Source organism: Mustelus asterias, chromosome 5 (genome assembly GCF_964213995.1).
Source record: "Mustelus asterias chromosome 5, sMusAst1.hap1.1, whole genome shotgun sequence".
In the NCBI taxonomy this organism is placed as follows: Eukaryota; Metazoa; Chordata; class Chondrichthyes; order Carcharhiniformes; family Triakidae; genus Mustelus; species Mustelus asterias.
In genome coordinates, this window is record NC_135805.1 from 147,823,651 (window position 1) to 147,849,098 (window position 25,448).

Below are 25,448 nucleotides of genomic sequence, written 5' to 3' on the forward strand. Positions count from 1 at the left end.
CTTCTACCATCACAATTTGTTCCTATTACCAAGCCAGTTTCAGATCCATCTTGCTAAGTTTCCCTGAATTCCATTTGCTTTAACCTTCTCAATCAGTCTCCCATGTGGGACTTTGTCAAAAAGCTTTGCTAACATCCAGATAAACTACATCAACTGTGCTTCCCTCATCCAGACACTCGATCACATTTTCAAAAAGTTCTATCAAATTTGTTAGGCAAATCCCTCTGACAAAGCCATGCTGACTATCCCTAATGGATATTAACTCGCTTCATTCTATTCATACGTTAGGAACAAAAGAGTTGTCAGGGAGAAAATCGGACCTCTCAGAGACAAAGGAGGGGAATTATGCTTAGAACCAAAGGAAATAGGGGAGATCCTAAATGAATACTTTGCATTGGTATTCACGAAGGAGAGGGACGTGTTAACCGGGAGTGTCTTGGAGGGAGGTGTTGACCCGTTAGAGAAAATCTCCATTACAAGGGAGGAAGTGTTAGGTTTTTTAGGGAACATTAAAACTGACAAAGCCCCAGGGCCTGATGGCATCTATCCTCGACTGCTCAGGGAGATGAGAGATGAAATTGCTGGGCCTCTGACGGAAATCTTTGTCGCTTCTTTGGACACAGGTGAGGTCCCTGAGGAGGATAGCGAATGTGGTCCCGTTGTTTAAGAAGGGTAGCAGGGATAACCCGGGAAATTATAGGTCGGTGAGCTTGACGTCCGTGGTAGGGAAGTTGTTGGAGAGGATTCTTAGAGACAGGATATGTGTGCATTTAGAATGGAACAATCTCATTAGTGACAGACAGCATGGTTTTGTAAGAGGGAGGTTGTGCCTTATACATTTGGTGGAGTTTTTTGAGGAAGTGACAAAAACAGTTGACGAAGGAAGGGCCGTGGATGTCGTCTATATGGATTTCAGTAAGGCATTTGACAAAGTCCCACATGGCAGGTTGGTTAAGAAGGTTAAGGCTCATGGGATACAAGGAGAAGTGGCTAGATGGGTGGAGAACTAGCTTGGCCATAGGAGACAGAGGGTAGCGGTCAAAGGGTTTTTTTCCGGCTGGAGGTCTGTGACCAGTGGTATTCCGCAGGGCTCTGTACTAGGACCTTTGCTATTTGTGATATATATAAATGATTTGGAAGGTGTAACTGGTGTTATCAGCAAGTTTGCGGATGACACGAAGATGGCTGGACCTTGCGGATAGCGATGAGCATTGTCGGGCAATACAGCAGGATATAGATAAGCTGGAAAATTGGGTGGAGAGATGGCAGATGGAATTTAATCTGGATAAATGCGAAGTGATGCATTTTGGAAGAAATAATGTAGGGAGGAGTTATACAATAAATGACAGGGCCATCAAGAGTATATGATGGCTCTGCTATTTATATGGCAGAGGGACCTAGGTGTGCAAGTCCACAAATCCTTGAAGGTGGCAACATAGGTGGAGAAGGTGGTCAAGAAGGCATATGGTATGCTTGCCTTTATAGGATGGGGTATAGAGTATAAAAGCTGGAGTCTGATGATGCAGCTGTATAGAACGCTGGTTAGGCCACATTTGGAGTACTGCGTCCAGTTCTGGTCGCCGCACTACCAGAAGGACGTGGAGGTGTTAGAGGGAGTGCAGAGAAGGTTTACCAGGATGTTGCCTGGTATGGAGGTTCTTAGCTATGAGGAGAGATTGGGTAAACTGGGGTTGTTCTCCCTGGAAAGACGGAGAATGAAGGGAGATCTAATAGAGGTGTACAAGATTATGAAGGGGATAGATAGGGTGAACGGTGGGAAGCTTTTTCCCAGATCAGAAGTGATGATCACGAGGGGTCACGGGCTCAAGGTGAGAGGGGCGAAGTATAACTCAGATATTCGAGGGATGTTTTTTACATAGAGGGTGGTGGGGGCCTGGAATGCGCTGCCAAGTAGGGTGGTGGAGGCAGACACGCTGACATCGTTTAAGACTTACCTGAATGATCACATGAGCAGCCTGGGAATGGAGGGATACAAACGATTGGAACAGTTGGACCAAGGAGCGGCACAGGCCTGGAGGGCCGAAGGGCCTGTTTCCTGTGCTGTACTGTTCTTTGTTTGTTCTCCATTATTTGCTCCAATAGTTTCCCGAACACTGACATGAAACTCACCAGTTTGTAATTTCCTGGTTCATCTCTACCACGCTTCTTGAAAAGTGGAACCACATTAGCCATCCTCCAGTCCTCTGGAACTTCCCCCATGGCCGGAGAGGAACTAAAGAGTTATGTCAAAGCTCCTGCAATTTCCTGCCTCACCTCTCACAGCAACCTGGGATGGAATTCATCCAGGCCTGGGGTTTTGTCTATTTTTAAGCCCATCAAAGCCACCAATACTTCCCTACTTCCTATGTCAAGATCATCACAGTCCCTTTCTCTGAATGCTTTACCTATGTTCTTCTGTTCTTGAGTGAAGACCAATGAGAAGCATTAATTTAACAACCTCCAATATCCTGTAGTGTTACACACAGATTTCCCCCTTGTTCACTAATGGACACTACTCTTTCCCTAGTTAACATCTTCCCCTATTGTATTTATAGAATATGTTAGGATTCTCCTTCATCTTGTTTGCAAGTCCATTTTCATGCTCCCTTTCTGCTTTTCTAATTGATTTCTTAAGTTCCTTCTTGAACTTCCTATTTTCCTCGAGGGACACAGTTGAATCGCTCCCTTTGGACTTGCTAAAAGTCTCTCTCTTCTTCCTCATCCAGTCGTGAATTGCCCTAGACATCCAGGATTCCCTGAATATCTTGCTCCTGCATTTCCCCCTATAAGGAACATGTTGGATCTATGCTCTCCTCATTTCCTTTTTGTATGCCCCTCCCCCAAACCACTCCATGGTAGACTTTCCCACAAGGAGCTGCTCCCAGTTAACTTTGGCCAGATCCAGCCTTATTTCAATAAAATTTGCCTTCCCCCAATCCAAAGCCATTTTTTGTAGGCATCCTTCTCCATGTCCATATGAGGAGAGATTGAGTCAGTTAGGGTTATATTCACTGGAGTTTAGAAAAAATGAATGGGGAATCTCATTGAAACCTGTAAAAATTCTAACAGCGCTAGACAGGGTAGTTTCAGGAAGGAAGCTCCCAATGGCGGAAGTGTTCAGAATCAGTGGACACAGTCCATGAGATGGTGTAAACCAGTTATGAATGGGAAGAGGAGAAATTTCTTCACCCAGAGAGTGGCTAGCCTGTGGAATCCGCTACTACAGAAAGCAGTTGAGGTCAAAACATTGTGGTTGGAATTTTACTGCCCCATCCACCATGGGAATCAGAGCGGGTGAGGGGCAGCACATGGAAAGGTTCGTTGACCTCGAGTGGGGTTTTCCATTTCACGGCGGCGTAGAATCGTGCCTCCCACCCCCAGCACCCGCCCCCCCCACTCCGCGTATGTTTTCAAGAAGGAGCTAAATATAGCACTTGGGCGAAGTGGATCAAAGAATAAGGGGCAAAGTGGGAATAGGTCACTGAGATAGAGTGATCAGCCATGATCGTAATGAATGGCACATCAGGCTCCAGGGCCCGAATGGCCTACTCCTGCTACTGTTTTCAATGCTTTCAGAACTTCTTCAGTGAGATTAAAACTGAATGAGAACAGTCGGTAAAGTTTTGGGAAAAAGCAAACAGCGGGATTTTTAAAAAAAATGATTTCCCCTTCAAAAAACATATCACATGCACACCAATATGCATACAGACAACTTCATAAGCACACAGAAATACACACACAAATGCACACACAACACCGCAATACAGCCACAAACTTACACACAGGAATACACACACACAAACTCACAAAAAAAGCAAACGCAAATACACTCGTAAGCAAATACACAAAGCAACAACATTCAAAGTGACGAAAAAATACTCCGAAAATGTACACAGATCCACACACACGGAGGTGCACACGTACACACATGGTCACACTCACATACAGACTCGCACAAACACAGATTGAGTGGCCTCTCCCCTCCCCACACTCACCTCCTTCTTCCGGATCCAGCCCATCCCCGACTCCGCGCTCACAAGCAGCCAGACACTTTGATACATTGACATCCGCTGACAACCCTGCTGCAGGCACGGTGCACAATGGATGTGCCCCTTTCAGGACACTCGCTGCTTGCTTCTCCGCTGGGCTGCTGATATCTCGGGAGCTCCTGAGGGCTGAAGCAGCATTTGACCGCCACCAAGGGCCGAGCTGGAGGCGGGGGTGAGAAAGCGAGACTAGACCAGTGAGTTTACTCCCATCAATGTCCCGTGGAGAAATAGGGTCTAGAATTATATGTACATATAATATTATACATTCCTTGTCCCCAGGCCTGTGTTCAACACTGTTCAAATAACATTTGCATCTTGCAGAACATTTAACTTTTAAAATATCATGAGGCATCCGAGAAAGGCCAATTTGCCTCTTTTAATATTATTGAAATTAATGTTTCAGCAATCACTCAATGTTTCACTGTGTGGGTAAGTGTCGGGGGAGTTGGCTGTATATGAGTATAGGTCACTGAAGGTGGCAGGACTGGTGGAGCGGGCAGTTAATAAAGCATACAGTAACCTGGGCTTTATTAATAGAGGAATAGAGTACAAGAGCAAGTAGGTTATGCTGAACTGACAGAGCTAAGTGATCCCACAACCAACGGATCAGATCTAATCTCTGCAGTCCTTCCACATCCAATCGGGAATGGTGGTGGAAAATTAAACAACTCACTGAAGGAGGAGGCTCCACCAATATCCCCATCCTCAATGATGGAGAAGCCCAGCACATCAGTGCAAAAGATAAGGCTGAAGTACTATCTGAGCCGTTTGTGTGTACAGAATGGCAATTTTAAAATGCTACAGTGAGTAGAAATGTACATACTTCATTTGTCAATCACTGGAACAATGTGACAAAATGTGATTCACAGTTAAGACTAGGTAACATTGTCACTGTGTTACTGTGTCACTGAGATTTGTTAAGAAAATCAATATTGTATTGTTTTCACTCTCAGATGCTCCATATCAATGCAGGTTTTTTTTGCACATAGTTGGACAGACACGGCATATCCCACTCCCTAATCCTTTGTGTCAGTGTTATTAAGACAGTCTAATGTAGATGCACACTGACTCTGCAATCTCTGCTATAATGACTGGTTAGGGTTGACCCATATGACTCTAATTTCCTGAAGAGAAAACTGCAGACTTGCCTTCCTACAGCTGTCTGCCCCCCAATACTATTTTCTTCTTTTCGACACTCATTACAATCTAGCTCTTTGGGCTTTTATTTAATTAGTTGATCAGAGGTAGTGGTGGTGCAGTGGTATTGTCACTGGACTAGTGATACAGTGGGGTAGCATAATGCTTTTGAGGAGCCAGTTTTGAATCCCACCACATCAGAAGGTGAAATTTGAATTCAATAAAAATCTGCGAATAAAAATCTAACGATGACCATTGTTTTTAAGGGTGCCAGGGACCCAGGTTCAATTCCAGTCTTGGGTGACTATCTGTGCAGAGTTTGTACATTCTTGCTGTGTCTACGAGGGTTTCTTCCGGGTGCTCCGTTTTCATCCCACAGTCCAAAGATGTACGGTTAGGTAAATTGGCCAGGCTAAATTGCGCCCAATGTCAGGGCATTAGCAGGGTAAATACCTGGGTCTATGGGGATATGGCCTGGTTGGGATTGTTGTCAGTGCAGGCTTGATGGGCCAAATGGCCTCCTTCTGCACTGTGGGGAGTCTATGATTCGAATTTCTATGTTTTGTTGCTGATTAATCTCAAATTCATTTGAGGGCACCTCTTAGCACCAATTAATTTTCCAAAAGTAAAGATGCATTTCTGTATTTTTTTTTAAACACCCTCTAGTCATTGATGCAATGAGAAACAGCACAAGAGGGAAGAGGGAGAGAGAGATAGTGTCAGTGTCTTAGAACCCCAAGGTATAATATGAAGTCAGATCAGTTTTTATACTTTGGCATAAATGTGAGGACAGAATGCTTCACTCCAGTAGCAGTTCCATGGCCAAATTAGGAAGCTTTTATTAAAACAGCCTTTATTGACTTGGTGTCACATTTCACTTCACGTCCAGCGCTTTGGAGTATTTCAGTATATAAAAGGAACTATAGAAATCGATATGACTATTACTAATGTTGTTTCTCTTCTTCTCTAATCTGTGCTGGAGTATCACTGCTAGATTAGTTAAAATCGGATAGCTGTCCTATTTCTATGGCAGAGTATAGAGGGTGTAGGAGTAGAGTTAAGAGAGAAATCAGGAGGGCAAAAAGGGACACAAGATTGTTTTGGCAGATAAGGCAAAGGAGAATCCAAAGAGCTTCTACAAATACATAAAGGCCAAAAGTATAACTAGGGAGAAAGTAGGTCCTCTTAAGGATCAACAAGGTCATCTATGTGCAGATCCACAAGAGATGGGCGAGATCCTAAATGAATATTTCTCATCAGTATTCACTGTTGAGAAAAGCATGGATGTTAGGGAACTTGGGGAAATAAATAGTGATGTTTTGAGGAGTGTACATATTACAGAGAAGGAGCTGTTGGAAGTCTTAAAGTGCATCAAGATAGATAAATCCCCGGGACCTGAAGAAGTGCATCCCAGGACATTGTGGGAGGCTAGAGAGGAAATTGCGGGTTCCCTAGCAGAAATATTTGAATCATCGACAGTCACAGGTGAGATGCCTGAAGATTGGAGAGTGGCAAACGTTGTGCCTTTGTTTAAAAAGGGCCGCGGGGAAAAGCCTGGGAACTACAGGCCGGTGAGCCTCACATCTGTGATGGATAAGTTGTTGGAAGGTATTTTGAGAGACAGGATCTAAAGACATTTAGAGACGCAAGGACTGATTAGGGACAGTCCGCATGGCTTTGTGAGTGGAGAATCATGTCTTCCAAATTTGACTGAGTGTTTTGAAGGGGTAACCAAAATGGCAGATGAGGGCAGTGCAGTTGATGTTGTCTACATGGACTTTAGCAAGACCTTTGACAAGGTGCCGCATGGTAGGTTGTTGCATGAGGTTAAATCTTACAGGATCCAGGGTGAAGTATCTAAATGGATACAAAATCAGCTTGATGACAGAAGCCAGAGGGTGGTTGTAGAGGGTTGTTTTTCAAACTGGAGGCCTGTGATCAGTGGTGTGCCTCAGGGATCGGTGCTGGGTCCACTGTTATTTGTCATTTATATTAACGATTTGGATGAGAATATAGGAGGCATGGTTAGTCAGTTTGCAGATGACACCAAGATTGGTGGCATAGTGGACAGTGAAGCAGGTTATCTCGGATTGCAATCAGGTCTTGATCAATTGGGCCAGTGGACTGATGAATGGCAGATGGAATTTAATTTAGATAAATGTGAGATGATGCATTTTGGTAGATTGATCCAGGGCAGGACTTACTCAGTTAATAGTAGTGCGCTGGGGAGAGTTACAGAACAAAGAGCTCTACAGATTCATAGCTCCTTGAAAGTGGAGTCAAAGGTGGACAGTGTGGTGAAGAAGGCATTCAGCATGCTTGGTTTCATTGGTCAGAACATTGAATACAGGAGTTGGGACATCTTGAAGTTGTACAAGACATTGGTAAGGCCACACTTGGAATACTGTGTACAGTTCTGGTCTCCCTATTATAGAAAGGATATTATTAAACTATAAAGAGTGCAGAAGAGATTTACTAGGATGCTACTAGGACTTGATGGTTTGATTTATAAGGGGAGGCTGGATAGACTGGGACTGTTTTCTCTGGAGCGTAGGAGGCTGAGGGGTGATCTTATAGAGTTCTCTAAAATAATGAGGGACATAGATCAGCTAGATAGTCAATATCTGTTCCCAAAGGTAGGGGAGTCTAAAACTGGAGGGCATAGGTTTAAGGTGAAAGGGGAGAGATACAAAAGGCTCCAGAGGGGCAATTTGTTCACAGAGGGTGGTGAGTGTCTGGAACAAGCTGCCAGAGGTAGTAGAAGAGACTGGTACAACTTTGTCTTTTGAAAAGCGTTTAGACAGTTACATGGGTAAGATTGGTGGAGAGGGATATGGGCCTAATGCGGGCAATTGGGACTAGCTTAGGGGTTTAAAAAAAAGGGCGGCATGGACAAGTTGGGCCAAAGGGCCTGTTTCCATGCTGTAAACCTCTGTGACCATCATTGTCGATTGTTGGAACAAAAATCCATCTGGTTCACGTACAAATTACAAAGTGTTGTGAAGTAAGCCCAGTCCATCACTCAAACCAGCCTCCCACCCATTGACGCCGTCTACACTTGCCACTGTCTCAGAAAAGCAACGAGCAAAATTAAGGACCACATGTTCCCTGGATACACTCTTTTCCACTTTCTTCCGTCAGGCAAAAGACACAAAAGTCTGAGGACAAATACCAACCGACTCACGAATAGCTTCTTCCTTGCTGCCATCAGACTTTTGAATAGACCTACATTGCATTAAGTTGATCTTTCTTTACACCACAGCTATGACTGTAACACTACATTCTGCACGCTCTCCTTTCCTTCTCTATGAACAGTATGCTTTATCTGGATAGTGTGCAATAAACAATTATTTTCACTGTATACTAACACAATGTGACAACAATAAATCAAATCAAGAATATCCTTTAGGGAAGGAAATCTGCCATCCATTCATGGTCTGGCATGTGACTCCAGAGCCACAGTAATGTGGTTGACTGATCTCTGAAATGGCCAAGCAAGCCACTCAGTTCAAGGGCAACTAGGGATGGTCAACAAATATAAGTCCAGCCAGCTACACCCAAATTCCCACAAATAAATAACAAAAAAAAATGCTCAATCTCTCCTCATCTCAGTCCCGCCTTCCCAGAATTTACCACTCATAACTTCAAGTTGGCAAAATAGGTTCATCAACATTTTGCACGAAACATACAACCGAGTTTAGCGTTGGCTTTTCAAATTATTGACTTATTTTCCCATTGAACTGAAAAATTGATTTAAAGATGGGTTCATACACAGTTGGTTCTTAAGTACAAACTTGTGAGTGTCACTGTTTCTTTATCATTTGTTCCAATTGTTGTCTTTACAATCTGATATTACTTTTTTTGAATTTAATATGCATGAATATGGTGACTACGTTCTCCCAGGATTCATCATCTGAATGAATAATATAAATAGTGGCATTCATAATTGAAAGACTAAAGCTACATCTGTCTTGGTGTCAGTGACATCGTAAAACCCATTACCTGGTCCTTACTCTATACTCTGGCTAAAACTAACACAGCAACTTGGATGAAGTCTCACCAAAGGTGATAACACCTTTATTAAGCAACACTGTGTACTCATAACAATACCTTTTGTTTTGCATCCCTGTGTGCTACGAACTGTCTCAATGGCCGATTCAATGACAAAATCTTCTGTGTGCAGCACGGTGGCACTGCTGTCTCAGTGTCAGGGACCCGGGTTCAATTCCGGTCTTGGGTAACTGTGTGGAGTTTGCACATTCTCCCGAGATCTGTGTGAGTTTCCTCCAGCTGCTCTGATTTCCTCCCTCAGTCCAAAGATGTGCAGGTTAGATGGATTGGCCATGGTAAACTGCCCCTTAATATCAGGGGGATTAGCAGGGTAAATGTGGATTCATGGGGATAGGGCCTGCATGGGATTGTTGTCGGTGCAGGCTCGATGGGCTGAATGGCCTCCTTCTGCACTGTAAGGATATGATTGAGTAACTTGCAAAATTGTTTGAACCACTGCAGCCACAATGGTTCTGTGGGCTCTTTTGTTCTACTTGTTTTGCTATGGTCCTTTGCCATGTCAGGTAAAGCATGTTTTTAGTGCATTGAACTGTTCTTAAATGCATCTCTTCTCATCTCCGTGTCATTGCAGATGTTCCCTGGCTGAGCCCCATTTGACAGTCAGACTTGAAGTACCACAAGGTAGCTCGACTCCATTTTGTCATCTCCAGTATCATCATCCATCTCCAGAACTGGGAGAAAGCAGCACATTTTTGCCCCATTAATGAAGCTCAGTTTGTTTGTGTTCCTTGGTATGAGTCCTCTTACAGTTTCAGTCATTTTGCAGAATGTTGTTGTTCCTAGCAAAGCTGCTTGACTGAATTAACCATCATGCTTTGTGTTTTGAGTTGACAGTGCAGTTCAGCAGAGCTCCTCACACACCTGCAGCCACAGTCCATTTATCTTGATGTTTCATCTTACCACTACGAGACAGATGCCACACACAGGGTTACGCCAACACATGTCTATATTGATAAATCTGGAAGGAATAAGAAATGGTTACATCGTTACAAAGTTATTGTATATTTTAAAAAGTTACATAACACCTTGGCTTACTGCATTAACTGCTGACTGTGGGACATCACTGTCACTGTCTCTCCCAGATACAGTGTGACAATGCGGTGGTGCTGTCTCTCTCGGATACAGTGTGACAATGTGGTGGTGCTGTCTCTCTCGGATACAGTGTGATAATGTGGTGGTGCTGTCTCTCCCAGATACAGTGTGATAATGTGGTGGCGCTGTTTCTCTCTGATACAGTGTGACAATGTGGTGGTGTTGTCTCTCCCAGATACAGTGTGATAATGCGGTGGTGTTGTCTCTCTCGGATACAGTGTGACAATGTGGCAGTGCTGTCTCTCTCGGATACTGTGTGATAATGCGGTGGTGCTGTCTCTCTCGGATACAGTGTGACAATGTGGTGGTGCTGTCTCTCTCGGATACTGTGTGATAATGCGGTGGTGCTGTCTCTCTCGGATACAGTGTGACAATGTGGTGGTGCTGTCTCTCTCGGATACAGTGTGATAATGCGGTGGTGCTGTCTCTCCCAGATACACTGTGACAATGAGGTGGTGCTGTCTCTCTCGGATACAGTCTGACAATGCGGTGGTGCTGTCTCTCTCGGATCAGTGTGACAATGTGGTGGTGCTGTCTCTCTCGGATACAGTGTGACAATGTGGTGGTGCTGTCTCTCTCGGATACAGTGTGACAATGTTGTGGTGCTGTCTCTCTCGGATACATTGTGACAATGCGGTGGTGCTGTCTCTCTTGGATACAGTGTGACAATGTGGTGGTGCTGTCTCTCCCAGACACAGTGTGATAATGCGGTGGTGCTGTCTCTCTCGGATACAGTGTGACAATGTGGTGGTGCTGTCTCTCCCAGATACAGTGTGACAATGTGGTGGTGCTGTCTCTCACAGATACAGTGTGACAATGTGGTGGTGCTGTCTCTCCCAGATACAGTGTGACAATGTGGTGGTGCTGTCTCTCACAGATACAGTGTGACAATGTTGTGGTGCTATCTCTCTCGTATACAGTGTAACAATGCGGTGGTGCTGTCTCTCTTGGATACAGTGTGACAATGTGGTGGTGCTGTCTCTCCCAGACACAGTGTGATAATGCGGTGGTGCTGTCTCTCTCGGATACAGTGTGACAATGTGGTGGTGCTGTCTCTCCCAGATACAGTGTGACAATGTGGTGGTGCTGTCTCTCTCGGATACAGTGTGATAATGCGGTGGTGCTGTCTCTCTCGGATACAGTGTGACAATGTGGCAGTGCTGTCTCTCTCGGATACAGTGTGATAATGCGGTGGTGCTGTCTCTCTCTGATACAGTGTGACAATGTGGTGGTGCTGTCTCTCTCGGATACAGTGTGATAATGCGGTGGTGCTGTCTCTCTCGGATACAGTGTGACAATGTGGCAGTGCTGTCTCTCTCGGATACAGTGTGATAATGCGGTGGTGCTGTCTCTCTCTGATACAGTGTGACAATGTGGTGGTGCTGTCTCTCTCGGATACAGTGTGATAATGCGGTGGTGCTGTCTCTCCCAGATACACTGTGACAATGAGGTGGTGCAGTCTCTCTCGGATACAGTCTGACAATGCGGTGGTGCTGTCTCTCTCGGATACAGTGTGACAATGTGGTGGTGCTGTCTCTCTCGGATACAGTGTGACAATGTGGTGGTGCTGTCTCTCTCGGATACAGTGTGATAATGCGGTGGTGCTGTCTCTCTCGGATACAGTGTGACAATGTGGTGGTGCTGTCTCTCTCGGATACAGTGTGATAATGCGGTGGTGCTGTCTCTCTCGGATACAGTGTGATAATGCGGTGGTGCTGTCTCTCTCTGATACAGTGTGACAATGTGGCAGTGCTGTCTCTCTCGGATACAGTGTGACAATGTGGCAGTGCTGTCTCTCTCGGATACAGTGTGATAATGCGGTGGTGCTGTCTCTCTCTGATACAGTGTGACAATGTGGTGGTGCTGTCTCTCTCGGATACAATGTGATAATGCGGTGGTGCTGTCTCTCCCAGATACAGTGTGACAATGTGGTGGTGCTGTCTCTCTCTGATACAGTGTGACAATGTGGTGGTGCTGTCTCTCTCGGATACAGTGTGACAATGTGGCAGTGCTGTCTCTCCCAGATACACTGTGACAATGAGGTGGTGCAGTCTCTCTCGGATACAGTCTGACAATGCGGTGGTGCTGTCTCTCTCGGATACAGTGTGACAATGTGGTGGTGCTGTCTCTCCCAGATACAGTGTGACAATGTGGTGGTGCTGTCTCTCTCGGATACAATGTGATAATGCGGTGGTGCTGTCTCTCCCAGATACAGTGTGACAATGTGGTGGTGCTGTCTCTCTCTGATACAGTGTGACAATGTGGTGGTGCTGTCTCTCTCGGATACAGTGTGACAATGTGGCAGTGCTGTCTCTCCCAGATACACTGTGACAATGAGGTGGTGCAGTCTCTCTCGGATACAGTCTGACAATGCGGTGGTGCTGTCTCTCTCGGATACAGTGTGACAATGTGGTGGTGCTGTCTCTCCCAGATACACTGACAGTGTGGTGGTGTTGTCTCTCTCGGATACAGTGTGACAATGTGGTGGTGCTGTCTCTCCCAGATACAGTGTGACAATGTGGCAGTGCTGTCTCTCTCGGATACAGTGTGACAATGCGGTGGTGCTGTCTCTCCCAGATACAGTGTGACAATGTGGTGGTGCTGTCTCTCCCAGATACAGTGTGACAATGTGGTGGTGCTGTCTCTCTCTGATACAGTGTGACAATGTGGTGGTGCTGTCTCTCTCGGATACAATGTGATAATGCGGTGGTGCTGTCTCTCCCAGATACAGTGTGACAATGTGGTGGTGCTGTCTCTCTCTGATACAGTGTGACAATGTGGTGGTGCTGTCTCTCTCGGATACAGTGTGACAATGTGGCAGTGCTGTCTCTCCCAGATACACTGTGACAATGAGGTGGTGCAGTCTCTCTCGGATACAGTCTGACAATGCGGTGGTGCTGTCTCTCTCGGATACAGTGTGACAATGTGGTGGTGCTGTCTCTCCCAGATACACTGACAGTGTGGTGGTGTTGTCTCTCTCGGATACAGTGTGACAATGTGGTGGTGCTGTCTCTCCCAGATACAGTGTGACAATGTGGCAGTGCTGTCTCTCTCGGATACACTGTGACAATGTGGTGGTGCTGTCTCTCTCGGATACAGTGTGACAATGCGGTGGTGCTGTCTCTCCCAGATACAGTGTGACAATGTGGTGGTGCTGTCTCTCCCAGATACAGTGTGACAATGTGGTGGTGCTGTCTCTCTCGGATACAGTGTGACAATGTGGTGGTGCTGTCTCTCTCGGATACAGTGTGACAATGCGGTGGTGCTGTCTCTCTCGGATACAGATTGACAATGTGGTGGTGCTGTCTCTCCCAGATACAGTGTGACAATGTGGTGGTGCTGTCTCTCTCGGATACAGTGTGACAATGTGGCAGTGCTGTCTCTCACAGATACAGAGTGACAATGTGGTGGTGCTGTCTCTCTCGGATACAGTGTGACAATGTGGTGGTGCTGTCTCTCTCGGATACAGTGTGACAATGTGGTGGTGCTGTCTCTCTCGGATACAGTGTGAAAATGCGGTGGTGCTGTCTCTCTCGGATACAGTGTGACAATGTGGCAGTGCTGTCTCTTTCGGATACAGTGTGATAATGCAGTGGTGCTGTCTCTCTCGGATACAGTGTGACAATGTGGTGGTGCTGTCTCTCTCGGATACAGTGTGAAAATGCGGTGGTGCTGTCTCTCTCGGATACAGTGTGACAATGTGGCAGTGCTGTCTCTTTCGGATACAGTGTGATAATGCGGTGGTGCTGTCTCTCTCGGATACAGTGTGATAATGCGGTGGTGCTGTCTCTCTCGGATACAGTGTGACAATGTGGCAGTGCTGTCTCTTTCGGATACAGTGTGATAATGCAGTGGTGCTGTCTCTCTCGGAGACAGTGTGACAATGTGGTGGTGCTGTCTCTCTCGGATACAGTGTGACAATGTGGTGGTGCTGTCTCTCTCGGATACAGTGTGACAATGTGGTGGTGCTGTCTCTTTCGGATACAGTGTGATAATGCGGTGGTGCTGTCTCTCTCGGATACAGTGTGACAATGCGGTGGTGCTGTCTCTCTCGGATACAGTGTGATAATGCGGTGGTGCTGTCTCTCTCGGATACAGTGTGACAATGTGGTGGTGCTGTCTCTCTCGGATACAGTGTGACAATGCGGTGGTGCTGTCTCTCCCAGATACACTGTGACAATGAGGTGGTGCTGTCTCTCTCGGATACAGTGTGACAATGCAGTGGTGATGTCTCTCCCAGATACAGTGTGACAATGTGGTGGTGCTGTTTCTCTCGGATACAGTGTGATAATGTGGTGGTGCTGTCTCTCTCGGATACAGTGTGACAATGTGGTGGTGCTGTCTCTCTCGGATACAGTGTGACCACGCGGTGGTGCTGTCTCTCTCGGATACAGTGTGATAATGTGGTGGTGCTGTCTCTCTCGGATACAGTGTGACAATGTGGTGGTGCTGTCTCTCCCAGATACAGTGTGACAATGTGGTGGTGCTGTCTCTCTCGTATACAGTCTGACCACGCGGTGGTGCTGTCTCTCTCGGATACAGTGTGACAATGTGGTGGTGCTGTCTCTCCCAGATACACTGTGACAATGAGGTGGTGCAGTCTCTCTCGTATACAGTCTGACCACGCGGTGGTGCTGTCTCTCTCGGATACAGTGTGACAATGTGGTGGTGCTGTCTCTCCCAGATACACTGTGACAATGTGGTGGTGCTGTCTCTCTCGGATACAGTGTGACAATGTGGTGGTGCTGTCTCTCTCGGATACAGTGTGACAATGTGGTGGTGCTGTCTCTCCCAGATACAGTGTGACAATGTGGTGGTGCTGTCTCTCCCAGATACAGTGTGACAAGTTGGTGGTGCTGTCTCTCCCAGGTACAGTGTGATAATGTGGTGGCGCTGTTTCTCTCTGATACAGTTTGACAATGTGGCAGTGCTGTCTCTCTCGGATACAGTGTGACAATGTGGTGGTGCTGTCTCTCCCAGGTACAGTGTGATAATGCGGTGGTGCTGTCTCTCTCGGATACAGTGTGACAATGTGGTGGTGCTGTCTCTCTCGGATACAGTGTGACAATGTGGTGGTGCTGTCTCTCTCCGATACAGTGTGACAATGTGGTGGTGCTGTCTCTCTCCGATACAGTGTGACAATGTGGTGGTGTTGTCTCTCTTGGATACAGTGTGACAATGTGGTGGTGCTCTCTCTCTCGGATACAGTGTGACAATGTGCTGGTGCTGTCTCTCTCCGATACAGTGTGATAATGAGGTGGTGCTGTTTCTCTTGGATACAGTGTGACAATGTGCTGGTGCTGTCTCTCTCTGATACAGTGTGACAATGTGGTGGTGCTGTCTCTCTCGGATACAGTGTGACAATGTGGTGGTGCTGTCTCTCTCGGATACAGTGTGACAATGTGGTGGTGCTCTCTCTCTCGGATACAGTGTGACAATGTGCTGGTGCTGTCTCTCTCGGATACAGTGTGACAATGTGGTGGTGCTGTCTCTCTCGGATACAGTGTGACAATGTGGTGGTGCTCTCTCTCTCGGATACAGTGTGACAATGTGCTGGTGCTGTCTCTCTCGGATACAGTGTGACAATGTGGTGGTGCTGTCTCTCTCGGATACACTGTGACAATGTGGTGGTGCTGTCTCTCACAGATACAGTGTGATAATGAGGTGGTGCTGTTTCTCTCGGATACAGTGTGACAATGTGGTGGTGCTGTCTCTCTCGGATACAGTGTGATAATGTGGCGGTGCTGTTTCTCTCGGATACAGTGTGACAATGTGGTGGTGCTGTTTCTCTCAGATACAGTGTGATAATGTGGTGGTGGTGCTGTCTCTCTTGGATACAGTGTGACAATGTGGTGGTGCTGTCTCTCTCGGATACAGTGTGACAATGTGGTGGTGCTGTCTCTCTCGGATACAGTGTGACAATGTGGTGGTGCTGTCTCTCTCAGATACACTGTGACAATGTGGTGGTGCTGTCTCTCCCAGATACACTGTGACAATATGGTGGTGCTGTCTCTCTCAGATACAGTGTGACAATGTGGTGGTGCTGTCTCTCTCGGATACACTGTGACAATGTGGTGGTGCTGTCTCTCTCGGATACACTGTGACAATGTGGTGGTGCTGTCTCTCCCAGATACACTGTGACAATATGGTGGTGCTGTCTCTCCCAGATACACTGTGACAATGTGGTGGTGCTGTCTCTCTCGGATACAGTGTGATAATGCGGTGGTGCTGTCTCTCTCGGATACAGTGTGACAATGTGGTGGTGCTGTCTCTCCCAGATACAGTGTGACAATGTGGTGGTGCTGTCTCTCCCAGATACAGTGTGACAATGTGGTGGTGCTGTCTCTCTCGGATACACTGTGACAATGTGGTGGTGCTGTCTCTCCCAGATACACTGTGACAATGTGGTGGTGCTGTCTCTCTCGGATACAGTGTGACAATGCGGTGGTGCTGTCTCTCTCGGATACAGATTGACAATGTGGTGGTGCTGTCTCTCTCGGATACAGTGTGATAATGCGGTGGTGCTGTCTCTCTCGGATACAGTGTGACAATGTGGTGGTGCTGTCTCTCCCAGATACAGTGTGATAATGCGGTGGTGCTGTCTCTCTCGGATACAGTGTGACAATGTGGTGGTGCTGTCTCTCCCAGATACACTGTGACAATGTGGTGGTGCTGTCTCTCCCAGATACAGTGTGATAATGCGGTGGTGCTGTCTCTCTCGGATACAGTGTGACAATGTGGTGGTGCTGTCTCTCCCAGATACAGTGTGACAATGTGGTGGTGCTGTCTCTCACAGATACAGAGTGACAATGTGGTGGTGCTGTCTCCCTCGGATACAGTGTGAAAATGCGGTGGTGCTGTCTCTCTCGGATACAGTGTGACAATGTGGTGGTGCTGTCTCTCTCGGATACACTGTGACAATGTGGTGGTGCTGTCTCTCCCAGATACACTGTGACAATGTGGTGGTGCTGTCTCTCTCGGATACAGTGTGACAATGCGGTGGTGCTGTCTCTCTCGGATACAGATTGACAATGTGGTGGTGCTGTCTCTCTCGGATACAGTGTGACAATGTGGTGGTGCTGTCTCTCCCAGATACAGTGTGATAATGCGGTGGTGCTGTCTCTCTCGGATACAGTGTGACAATGTGGTGGTGCTGTCTCTCCCAGATACAGTGTGACAATGTGGTGGTGCTGTCTCTCACAGATACAGAGTGACAATGTGGTGGTGCTGTCTCCCTCGGATACAGTGTGAAAATGCGGTGGTGCTGTCTCTCTCGGATACAGTGTGACAATGTGGCAGTGCTGTCTCTCTCGGATACAGTGTGATAATGCGGTGGTGCTGTCTCTCTCGGATACAGTGTGACAATGTGGTGGTGCTGTCTCTCTCGGATACAGTGTGATAATGCGGTGGTGCTGTCTCTCTCGGATACAGTGTGACAATGTGGTGGTGCTGTCTCTCCCAGATACACTGTGACAATGTGGTGGTGCTGTCTCTCTCGGATACAGTGTGACAATGCGGTGGTGCTGTCTCTCCTAGATACACTGTGACAATGAGGTGGTGCTGTCTCTCTCGGATACAGTGTGACAATGCAGTGGTGCTGTCTCTCTCGGATACAGTGTGACAATGTGGTGGTGCTGTTTCTCTCGGATACAGTGTGACAATGTGGTGGTGCTGTCTCTCCCAGATACAGTGTGACAATGTGGTGGTGCTGTTTCTCTCGGATACAGTGTGATAATGTGGTGGTGCTGTCTCTCTCGGATACAGTGTGACAATGTGATGGTGCTGTCTCTCTCGGATACAGTGTGACAATGCGGTGGTGCTGTCTCTCCCAGATACAGTGTGACAATGTGGTGGTGCTGTCTCTCCCAGATACACTGTGACAATGAGGTGGTGCAGTCTCTCTCGTATACAGTCTGACCACGCGGTGGTGCTGTCTCTCTCGGATACAGTGTGACAATGCGGTGGTGCTGTCTCTCCCAGATACACTGTGACAATGTGGTGGTGCTGTCTCTCTCGGATACAGTGTGACAATGTGGTGGTGCTGTCTCTCTCGGATGCAGTGTGACAATGTGGTGGTGCTGTCTCTCCCAGATACAGTGTGACAATGTGGTGGTGCTGTCTCTCTCGGATACAGTGTGACAATGTGGTGGTGCTGTCTCTCTTGGATACAGTGTGACAATGTGGTGGTGCTGTCTCTCTCCGATACAGTGTGACAATGTGGTGGTGCTGTCTCTCACAGATACAGTGTGATAATGAGGTGGTGCTGTTTCTCTCGGATACAGTGTGACAATGTGGTGGTGCTGTCTCTCTCGGATACAGTGTGATAATGTAGTGGTGCTCTCTCTCTCGGATACAGTGTGATAATGTGGCGGTGCTGTTTCTCTCGGATACAGTGTGACAATGTGGCGGTGCTGTTTCTCTCGGATACAGTGTGACAATGTGGTGGTGCTGTTTCTCTCAGATACAGTGTGATAATGTGGTGGTGGTGCTGTCTCTCTTGGATACAGTGTGACAATGTGGTGGTGCTGTCTCTCCCAGATACAGTGTGACAATGTGGTGGTGCTCTCTCTCTCGGATACAGTGTGACAATGTGGTGGTGCTGTTTCTCTCAGATACAGTGTGATAATGTGGTGGTGCTCTCTCTCTCGGATACTGTGTGAAAAGTTGGTGGTGCTGTCTCTCTCGGATAAAGTGTGACAAGTTGGTGGTGCTGTCTCTCTCAGATACAGTGTGATAATGTGGTGGTGCTGTCTCTCCCAGATACACTGTGACAATATGGTGGTGCTGTCTCTCCCAGATACACTGTGACAATGTGGTGGTGCTGTCTCTCTCAGATACAGTGTGACAATGTGGTGGTGCTGTCTCTCCCAGATACACTGTGACAATATGGTGGTGCTGTCTCTCTCGGATACAGTGTGACAATGTGGTGGTGCTGTCTCTCCCAGATACAGTGTGACAATGTGGTGGTGCTGTCTCTCTCGGATACAGTGTGACAATGTGGTGGTGCTGTCTCTCCCAGATACAGTGTGACAATGTGGTGGTGCTGTCTCTCTCGGATACAGTGTGACAATGTGGTGGTGCTGTCTCTCCCAGATACAGTGTGACAATGTGGTGGTGCTGTCTCTCCCAGATACAGTGTGACAATGTGGTGGTGCTGTCTCTCCCAGATACAGTGTGACAATGTGGTGGTGCTGTCTCTCCCAGATACACTGTGACAATGTGGTGGTGCTGTCTCTCTCGGATACAGTGTGACAATGTGGTGTTGCTGTCTCTCCCAGATACAGTGTGACAATGTGGTGGTGCTGTCTCTCCCAGATACAGTGTGACAATGTGGTGGTGCTGTCTCTCTCGGATACACTGTGACAATGTGGTGGTGCTGTCTCTCCCAGATACACTGTGACAATGTGGTGGTGCTGTCTCTCCCAAATACAGTGTGATAATGTGGTGGCGCTGCCTCTCCCAGATACACTGTGACAATGTGGTGGTGCTGCCTCTCCCAGATACACTGTGACAATGAGGTGGTTCTGTCTCTCCCAGATACACTGTGACAATGTGGTGGTGCTGTCTCTCCCAGATACACTGTGACAATGTGGTGGTGCTGTCTCTCCCAGATACAGTGTGATAATGTGGTGGTGCTGTCTCTCTCGGGTACACTGTGACAATGTGGTGGTGCTGTCTCTCTCGGATACACTGTGACAATGTGGTGGTGCTGTCTCTCCCAGATACAGTGTGACAATGTGGTGGTGCTGTCTCTCTCGTATACAGTCTGACAACGCGGTGGTGCTGTCTCTCTCGGATACACTGTGACAATGTGGTGGTGCTGTCTCTCTCGGATACACTGTGACAATGTGGCAGTGCTGTCTCTCCCAGATACAGTGTGACAATGTGGTGGTGCTGTCTCTCTCGGATACACTGTGACAATGTGGCAGTGCTGTCTCTCCCAGATACAGTGTGACAATGTGGTGGTGCTGTCTCTCTCGTATACAGTCTGACAACGCGGTGGTGCTGTCTCTCTCGGATACACTGTGACAATGTGGTGGTGCTGTCTCTCTCGGATACAGTGTGACAATGCGGTGGTGCTGTCTCTCTCGGATACAGTGTGACAATGTGGTGGTGCTGTCTCTCCCAGATACAGAGTGACAATGTGGTGGTGCTGTCTCTCTCGGATACAATGTGACAATGTGGTGGTGCTGTCTCTCCCAGATACAGAGTGACAATGTGGTGGTGCTGTCTCTCTCGGATACAGTGTGACAATGTGGTGGTGCTGTCTCTCTCGGATACAGTGTGACAATGTGGTGGTGGTGCTGTCTCTCTTGGATACACTGTGATAATGTGGTGGTGCTGTCTCTCTCGGATACACTGTGACAATGTGGTGGTGCTGTCTCTCTCGGATACACTGTGACAATGTGGTGGTGCTGTCTCTCTTGGATACACTGTGACAATGTGGTGGTGCTGTCTCTCTTGGATACACTGACAATGTGGTGGTGCTGTCTCTCTCGGATACACTGTGACAATGTGGTGGTGCTGTCTCTCCCAGATACACTGTGACAATATGGTGGTGCTGTCTCTCCCAGATACACTGTGACAATGTGGTGGTGCTGTCTCTCTCAGATACAGTGTGACAATGTGGTGGTGCTGTCTCTCCCAGATACACTGTGACAATATGGTGGTGCTGTCTCTCTCGGATACAGTGTGACAATGTGGTGGTGCTGTCTCTCCCAGATACAGTGTGACAATGTGGTGGTGCTGTCTCTCCCAGATACAGTGTGACAATGTGGTGGTGCTGTCTCTCTCGGATACAGTGTGACAATGTGGTGGTGCTGTCTCTCCCAGATACAGTGTGACAATGTGGTGGTGCTGTCTCTCCCAGATACAGTGTGACAATGTGGTGGTGCTGTCTCTCCCAGATACAGTGTGACAATGTGGTGGTGCTGTCTCTCCCAGATACACTGTGACAATGTGGTGGTGCTGTCTCTCTCGGATACAGTGTGACAATGTGGTGTTGCTGTCTCTCCCAGATACAGTGTGACAATGTGGTGGTGCTGTCTCTCCCAGATACAGTGTGACAATGTGGTGGTGCTGTCTCTCTCGGATACACTGTGACAATGTGGTGGTGCTGTCTCTCCCAGATACACTGTGACAATGTGGTGGTGCTGTCTCTCCCAAATACAGTGTGATAATGTGGTGGCGCTGCCTCTCCCAGATACACTGTGACAATGTGGTGGTGCTGCCTCTCCCAGATACACTGTGACAATGAGGTGGTTCTGTCTCTCCCAGATACACTGTGACAATGTGGTGGTGCTGTCTCTCCCAGATACACTGTGACAATGTGGTGGTGCTGTCTCTCCCAGATACACTGTGACAATGAGGTGGTTCTGTCTCTCCCAGATACACTGTGACAATGTGGTGGTGCTGTCTCTCCCAGATACACTGTGACAATGTGGTGGTGCTGTCTCTCCCAGATACAGTGTGATAATGTGGTGGTGCTGTCTCTCTCGGGTACACTGTGACAATGTGGTGGTGCTGTCTCTCTCGGATACACTGTGACAATGTGGTGGTGCTGTCTCTCCCAGATACAGTGTGACAATGTGGTGGTGCTGTCTCTCTCGTATACAGTCTGACAACGCGGTGGTGCTGTCTCTCTCGGATACACTGTGACAATGTGGTGGTGCTGTCTCTCTCGGATACACTGTGACAATGTGGCAGTGCTGTCTCTCCCAGATACAGTGTGACAATGTGGTGGTGCTGTCTCTCTCGGATACACTGTGACAATGTGGCAGTGCTGTCTCTCCCAGATACAGTGTGACAATGTGGTGGTGCTGTCTCTCTCGGATACAGTGTGACAATGTGGTGGTGCTGTCTCTCCCAGATACAGTGTGACAATGTGGTGGTGCTGTCTCTCTCGTATACAGTCTGACAACGCGGTGGTGCTGTCTCTCTCGGATACACTGTGACAATGTGGTGGTGCTGTCTCTCTCGGATACAGTGTGACAATGCGGTGGTGCTGTCTCTCTCGGATACAGTGTGACAATGTGGTGGTGCTGTCTCTCCCAGATACAGAGTGACAATGTGGTGGTGCTGTCTCTCTCGGATACAATGTGACAATGTGGTGGTGCTGTCTCTCCCAGATACAGAGTGACAATGTGGTGGTGCTGTCTCTCTCGGATACAGTGTGACAATGTGGTGGTGCTGTCTCTCTCGGATACAGTGTGACAATGTGGTGGTGGTGCTGTCTCTCTTGGATACACTGTGATAATGTGGTGGTGCTGTCTCTCTCGGATACACTGTGACAATGTGGTGGTGCTGTCTCTCTCGGATACACTGTGACAATGTGGTGGTGCTGTCTCTCTTGGATACACTGTGACAATGTGGTGGTGCTGTCTCTCTTGGATACACTGACAATGTGGTGGTGCTGTCTCTCTCGGATACAGTGTGACAATGTGGTGGTGGTGCTGTCTCTCTTGGATACACTGTGATAATGTGGTGGTGCTGTCTCTCTCGGATACACTGTGACAATGTGGTGGTGCTGTCTCTCTCGGATACACTGTGACAATGTGGTGGTGCTGTCTCTCCCAGATACAGTGTGACAATGTGGTGGTGCTGTCTCTCTCGGATACAATGTGACAATGTGGTGGTGCTGTCTCTCCCAGATACAGTGTGACAATGTGGTGGTGCTGTCTCTCTCGGATACAGTGTGACAATGTGGTGGTGCTGTCTCTCTCGGATACACTGTGACAATGTGGTGGTGCTGTCTCTCTCGGATACACTGTGACAATGTGGTGGTGCTGTCTCTCCCAGATACAGTGTGCCAATGTGGTGGTGCTGTCTCTCTCGTATACAGTCTGACAACGCGGTGGTGCTGTCTCTCTCGGATACACTGTGACAATGTGGTGGTGCTGTCTCTCTCGGATACAGTGTGACAATGCGGTGGTGCTGTCTCTCTCGGATACAGTGTGACAATGTGGTGGTGCTGTCTCTCCCAGATACAGAGTGACAATGTGGTGGTGCTGTCTCTCTCGGATACAATGTGACAATGTGGTGGTGCTGTCTCTCCCAGATACAGTGTGACAATGTGGTGGTGCTGTCTCTCTCGGATACAGTGTGACAATGTGGTGGTGGTGCTGTCTCTCTTGGATACAGTGTGACAATGTGGTGGTGCTGTCTCTCTCGGATACAGTGTGACAATGTGGTGGTGCTGTCTCTCTCGGATACAGTGTGACAATGTGGTGGTGCTGTCTCTCTCGGATACAGTGTGACAATGTGGTGGTGCTGTCTCTCTCGGATACAGTGTGACAATGTGGTGGTGCTGTCTCTCCCAGATACACTGTGACAATGTGGTGGTGCTGTCTCTCTCGGATACAGTGTGACAATGTGGTGGTGCTGTCTCTCTCGGATACAGTGTGACAATGTGGTGGTGCTGTCTCTCTCGGATACAGTGTGACAATGTGGTGGTGCTGTCTCTCCCAGATACAGTGTGACAATGTGGTGGTGCTGTCTCTCTCGGATACAGTGTGACAATGTGGTGGTGCTGTCTCTCTCGGATACAGTGTGACAATGTGGTGGTGCTGTCTCTCTCGGATACAGTGTGACAATGTGGTGGTGCTGTCTCTCCCAGATACAGTGTGACAATGTGGTGGTGCTGTCTCTCTCGGATACAGTGTGACAATGTGGTGGTGCTGTCTCTCTCGGATACAGTGTGACAATGTGCTGGTGCGGTCTCTCCCAGATACAGTGTGACAATGTGGTGGTCCTGTCTCTCTCGGATACACTGAGACAATGCGGTGGTGCTGTCTCTCTCGGATACACTGAGACAATGCGGTGGTGCTGTCTCTCTCGGATACACTGAGACAATGCGGTGGTGCTGTCTCTCTCGGATACAGTGTGATAATGCGGTGGTGCTGTCTCTCTCGGATACAGTGTGACAATGTTGTGGTGCTATCTCTCTCGGATACAGTGTGACAATGTGGTGGTGCTGTCTCTCTCGGATACACTGAGACAATGCGGTGGTGCTGTCTCTCTCGGATACAGTGTGATAATGCGGTGGTGCTGTCTCTCTCGGATACAGTGTGACAATGTTGTGGTGCTGTCTCTCCCAGATACACTGTGACAATGTGGTGGTGCTGTCTCTCTCGGATACACTGAGACAATGCGGTGGTGCTGTCTCTCCCAGATACAGTGTGACAATGTGGTGGTGCTGTCTCTCTCGGATACAGTGTGATAATGTGGTGGTGCTGTCTCTCTCGGATACACTGTGACAATGTGGTGGTGCTGTCTCTCCCAGATACAGTGTGATAATGTGGTGGCGCTGTTTCTCTCTGATACAGTGTGACAAAGTGGCAGTGCTGTCTCTCTCGGATACAGTGTGACAATGCGGTGGTGCTGTCTCTCTTGGATACAGTGTGACAATGTGGTGGTGCTGTCTCTCTCGGATACAGTGTGAAAATGTGGTGGTGCTGTCTCTCTTGGATACAGTGTGACAATGTGGTGGTGCTGTCTCTCTCGGATACAGTGTGACAATGTGGTGGTGCTGTCTCTCCCAGATACAGTGTGACAATGTGGTGGTGCTGTCTCTCTCGGATACAGTGTGACAATGTGGTGGTGCTGTCTCTCTCGGATACAGTGTGACAATGTGGTGGTGCTGTCTCTCTCGGATACAGTGTGACAATGTGGTGGTGCTGTCTCTCCCAGATACACTGTGACAATATGGTGGTGCTGTCTCTCCCAGATACACTGTGACAATGTGGTGGTGCTGTCTCTCTCGGATACACTGAGACAATGCGGTGGTGCTGTCTCTCTCGGATACACTGTGACAATGTGGTGGTGCTGTCTCTCTCGGATACAGTGTGACAATGTGGTGGTGCTGTCTCTCCCAGATACAGTGTGACAATGTGGTGGTGCTGTCTCTCTCGGATACACTGTGACAATGTGGTGGTGCTGTCTCTCCCAGATACAGTGTGACAATGTGGTGGTGCTGTCTCTCTCGGATACAGTGTGATAATGTGGTGGCGCTGCCTCTCCCAGATACACTGTGACAATGAGGTGGTGCAGTCTCTCTCGTATACAGTCTGACAACGCGGTGGTGCTGTCTCTCTCGGATAC

The 25,448-nt window shown here is 48.0% G+C and overlaps 1 long non-coding RNA gene across 1 annotated transcript in view; it reads right to left on the minus strand.

Annotated features, from left to right (window-relative positions):
* LOC144493908 (uncharacterized) overlaps window positions 1-25,448 on the minus strand; it is a 37,114-nt gene that overhangs the window by 2,642 nt on the left and 9,024 nt on the right. Inside the window, exons 2-3 of the long non-coding RNA XR_013497807.1 lie at window positions 9,297-10,215; window positions 3,996-4,209 (exon numbers count right to left, since the gene is read on the minus strand). This is a non-coding gene — a long non-coding RNA (uncharacterized LOC144493908). The remainder of the gene's footprint in view (window positions 1-3,995; window positions 4,210-9,296; window positions 10,216-25,448) is intronic.